We start from the raw sequence: 5,262 nt of genomic DNA, 5'->3' as shown, positions 1-5,262 counted from the left end.
CCCCAATAGTAGACGTGAAAGCTGAGGGGGGCCTAGCCTCAGAAAGGAGTCAGCCAATGGCCATGCTCCTCATGGGGCGTGGGCCCTCGCGGGCGGGGGGCGGGGGCGGGGCCAGCAGGCCGGAAGGAGGGCCTAGGTGCCGGGGCGTTCCCGCGGGAGAGGCTGGGGAGGAGCTGGAAACCGGGCTGGGAGAGAAGCTGCCGGTACAGGGCTGGGCCAAGCGTGGAGCACCTGGGGAGGGAGCAGGAGCCCGCGCTGGGGTCGAGAGGAGCAGCTGGGCTGTGGGAACAGCCGGGAGAGAGAAGAGTGGGTCCAGTGGGGACAGTGAAGGAAGAGGCCGGTAACCCGCAGCGGGACGCTTCTGCGGATCCGGACCCAGGCAGCTCTCTAGAGACACCCCTCGCTCGCCCCGCCACCTCTGGTTTTGGCCAGGAGCCCCTCCCAGGTGGAGAAAGTGCAGCCTCCTAACCTGGAGCTTGTGCTCCTGAACCCCGCCCCCCGCCCTTACCTCCTCCAGGTAACCAGGTCCTCCGGCCCGCATTCTCGAACTCCTCCTTCCCAGCTGCATTTGGAACGTGCCCACGGGCGTCCGGTTGGCCTAGTCGGTTAAGCGTCCCACCCTGCGTTTCAGCTCAGGTTGTGATCTCGGGATTGTGGAACTGAGCCCCTTGTCAGGCTCCGCGCTCAGTGGGGAGTCTGCTTCTCACTCCCTCTGCTGGTCCCCCAGCTTGCTCTAGGAAGGAACGAAGGAAGGAAGGAAGGAAAAAAACGTGCCCACGGCTGTTCCAGCCTTGATAAACAGACTCTCCCTGACCCCCATCCCCTTCATTCCTACTACTCACCTTCCCTTCATTCCTCAAACCCTGAAGCCTGGCCCCAGGAGCCTGGCCCTAAATCCAGCAGGCTCTTTCAGCCCTTACGTGGGTATCCTCCTTATTATCCCTCCTTTCTGGGCATCCAGGTCGATGGTCCCTGGCTTCTCTCTTCCTCCCTCGCAGGTAATTTCCACCCAGGCTCTGCTGGCTTCTGCTCTGCTGAGTTCCTCCCCTGCTCTTCCCCCCCACCCTCCCCCACCCCCGCAGCACATCCCTCCCCGAGGAAACAGCCTTTCTTGTGACTTCTGTTGCACCTGTCTGCTGTGCTGACCCCCAAGCCTGCCCTTTGACCCCACATGTTTGCTTATCAGTCATCTCCCCAAGGCTGCACCTGAAATTCAGCCCAGCTGAAACCAAACTCAGCCTGTTCCCTCCCAAACTGCTCCTCTTTACTTCCTTCCTTAGTGCATGTCAGCACCTGCCATGCCTCTTCCCTCTTCCCCAAGTTCTGTTTTACTTTCAAGATAGCTCCTGCATCCACCCCTTTCCTTCCAAGTCCCCAGGAGGCCCCTCTCCAGGCCAGACTGCAGTAACAGCCTCCTTCCTGGCCTCTTTGCCTCCTCCAGCCCATCCCCGGACTGGAGCCAATGGAGCACTTAATGCCCAAATACCTGTTCTGCCAGACTAAGAGCTAGTATTCCAGGATCAGCTGGGCTATTCATCAGGCCCCAATAACAGAGAAAGCCAGCTGATGGTTTTTACTGTTCCTCAAGTTCACAAGGAATGTTATTTCTCAGGGGCACGTGACTGCACCTGTAAAGTATTGTAATGATCCCTTTGAGTAATTTTTTTTAAAAGATTTTATTTACTTGACAGAGAGAGCACAAGCAGGGGGAGCCGCAGGCAGAGGAAGCAGCAGGCCTCCCGCTGACGGGGGAGCCCCACAAGGGGTGGATCCCAGGACCCCAGGATCCCAACTTGAGCCTAACGCAGGTGCTTAACTGCCTAACCAACTGAGCCACCCAGGCACCCCAAGTAATGAAAATTTTCCTCAAAAAGAACTTTAAACTCCAAAATCGTAGATTAGCAACAACTCTGCTGTTTGACATTCCATCATTGAGAATGAAACTTCCCGCTCCGGCCTGGAGAATGTAAGCCAACTTTGCCAGAGAAGAGCCTGGATCTCCAACCCAGGTGCAGAGCTGCAGAATAGCTTTGTGGTTCCCAAGGGAACGGGAGCCGGTGCACTTTGCAGGCCTGACCTGGCGCTGGTCCCTTCCCACTCGGCCCTGCTTTGCATCAAGTCTGTGGAAACACTGCTTCTTTCAGTCTTCACCCAAACTCCACTTTCCACGAAATCCGATGAAAGCTCGCTCTTTACCTTTGTCAGGTAAGCTGCCCGGGGTTCCTGGTGCAGTGGGTAAAGGAACCTGCTTTGCCAGACTCCGGGGTTGATCCTGGGGTTCTCAGGCTGGTGGAGCTTAGGGTCCAGAAGGGCAAGGGCCGTGCTTGTCCCTCCAGTTCATAGATGCGCACGGAACAGCGACGGGCTCTCGGCATCACATGTTTCATCATCTGCACTTGCTGAAGGCACCTGAGGTGGGGGATGAGGATTACATTGAAGGGAGGGGCTGGCTTGGGGGAATGGGCAGAGCCGTAGAAGAGAGGTTTGGGACGGATCAAGGGGAAAAAACAAGCACATTGAGAGGCTATCGGGGAAACAGGTGGGAGAGAAAGAAATATACAGGGAGGTCTAGGCTTAAAAAGAGCTCAAAGGCCATCTGAACATTTTCCTTTCTTGTGTCAAAGATTTACGGCCTTTCCAAGCTCTTTTTTTTATTAAGCTTTTATTTATTTGACAGAGCATAAGCAGGGGGAGAGGCAGGCAGGGGGAGAAGCAGGAAAGCCGATATGGGGCTTGATCCCAGGACCTTGGGATCATGACCTGAGCCCAGGGCAGATGCTTAACAGACTGAGCCACCCAGGTGCCCCTTTCCAAGCTCTTTCGGCCCACCCTTGTCTCCACCCTCCCTGCCCATCAGATGCTTTCTGGCCATTTTCCAACTCTGAACCTGGACATGGGAGTTCCCTCCTTCCATGGTCCCTGCCTCAGGGCTGCACCTAGCTGATAACAGCCTGCAAGGCATGGTTCCTCACGACAAAATTGGTCTGAGCACCAAGGCCTACGTGCCAGGAGAAGCAGATCCACGAGAGCCAAGTGTCCCAAAGCCCAGCCAGTCCCATGCCCTGCAGACCAGCAACACCAGGGGACAATCCCAGCTCTCCAGCTCATTCAAGTTAGCTTCCTGCCACCTGCAGCCAAGGTGGTGGAAGGATTGGGTCCCCCTGTACTTATGCACCCATGTTGACTCAGAGACCAAAGTAGTTGCTTTGGTAGTGTTCTGATCTCTAAAGCCAGGGACATTCCTGTGCCCATTGTCTGCACCTGGGACGGCACCTCCTCCCCCTCCCCCCCGGCTGGGCCCTGGCCAGCGGGAAATCGCTCCATGGCATCCACAGTGGCTGCCCAGTCCACACAGTCCGCCTGCTCTCCCTCACCACGAGCCGGCGAGGCTAAGCCACATCAGTGATATAATTGTCCTCCACGAAAAAGGCTTTTACGGGTCTAAGCACTAAACAAGGGGTTGGCCGGCTTATTCTGTGAAAGGCCAGATAGTAAATACTTTAGATTTTTCAAGCCATTCAGCCTCCGTCACAACTACAGGATTCTGCTGTCCTTGCACAAAAACAGCCGTGGACGATACACAGCCGAACGTGGCCATGTCCCACAGGACTTTCAGGAAGGACACTGCAATGTGAATTTCATGTAATTTTCACACATCGCGAAATATTCTTCTGTTGATCTTTCCCAACCATTTAAAATGTGAAAATTATTTGTCACTCACTGGCTGTATTAAACAGGCAGCCAGCCAGATTTGGCTTACAAGTTAGTACAGTTCCTGTTGTGTTTTAATAATATTTATAGAAGCTTCAAATTTGCACATTTGTGTTACATACCCTTTAAAAACTGGGGTTTTTAGGAGAGAACTCCCAGTCACAGTTCTGGCCCCCAGCACGCAGGGACTCCACTGCATGCCTTGGTCTCAAGAGCAAGTTTGAAGTATCCAGAATTTTCAAACTCACTTCGGGTGTGGCTTGGTTCTCCAGCCCCTCCTAGGGTACATTTTTTGTTAAAAGAGTGGATTTGAAGTAAACGTTGGAAACAGTGACCTCAAAGACCAAGAAACGGACCTTGGGCAACTTGGATGAGCTCATTCTGCATGACCACTTGGAGTTTTTGTGATTAACAATTCTCAATGACAGAGCGGCCTAAAAGCCTTTGGAATGAATCCCAAACACTCAAAGGCATGAACAGTTTTTCAGTTTCTAGAATGTACTACCTAATGAAGTTTGGATCCCTCTTTCCCTATCTGTGGAGCTATAGGTCATGAAGAAATTTGCAAAGTTAATAATATATATATGTTATGACATACACATGATTGGCTAAATAATAAATGTAGAAGAGGCAAATCTTCCCTTCAAAAAAAACCAAAAATCCCAATAATTTACATAGATGCTCCCAAGTCAAGAAGGTGGAGCCTAACCCCCCAGTCCTTAGGCAGGCTGTGCACAAGGGCTTCCTCCCAACGGGGACAGGATGGAAACAGGAGAGGGGTTAACCCACAATGGACAAACCTGACAACAGTGACCTCAGCCACGTGATCAAGGTCAACAACAACAGCGATGAGTTGCGAGGATGGCATCGGCCCTTCTGACCAGAGGGCCCCTGTTTGATGGTTGCTGAGAATGCCCTTGGTCTGGGGAGTCCCCTCCCAAGGTGACCACCTCCTCTCCCGAACCATAGCCCATCATGGACCCAGCAAGCACAGCTCATGCATCCAATCAGGTTGGCCTGCATGGCTAGGACCCCCAACATCCCATCAGTTCGTCCATGTTTCAGCTTTCTCTCGGGATCTTCTACCTACTGACCATGTCCCCCCACCCCACCAGCCTATTCTTCCGCTGCTCCGTGCCTTTGCGCCACCGTCCCTCCCATGAGCTCCTATCTCCCCTTCAGGGAGTGTTAATCCCTCCCAAAAGGAGGGTCTTTAAGGCCTTGGAGAAGAGAGGAGATCTGGTTGGGGGTGCTGAGGCCATTTCCCCAGGAGTAAGTGGGGAACCAGCCTCTCACGTCAGGGCCAGTGGGGGTGGTGGCCTCTCCAAGAGCTCCAGCCAACGTCCACATCACACAACCATTACCAGAGGTGCAGGGGCAGCAGAGAAGGGTCAGCTCCTGATAGTGACCACCCTGCCACCCAGCTTTTCATTAGGGGGCGGCATCTAGGACAGGATTCAGAAGGCAAGGTGGGCATGACCGCCTGGAGTCACTGTGAAAAAGACCATCCCCAGGGCACAGTGCTGACCGGCTGCAGAGGCATCAGCTAGC

This window comes from Ursus arctos, unplaced genomic scaffold (genome assembly GCF_023065955.2).
Source record: "Ursus arctos isolate Adak ecotype North America unplaced genomic scaffold, UrsArc2.0 scaffold_19, whole genome shotgun sequence".
Classification (NCBI taxonomy): Eukaryota; Metazoa; Chordata; class Mammalia; order Carnivora; family Ursidae; genus Ursus; species Ursus arctos.
This window is presented reverse-complemented; position numbering follows the sequence as displayed.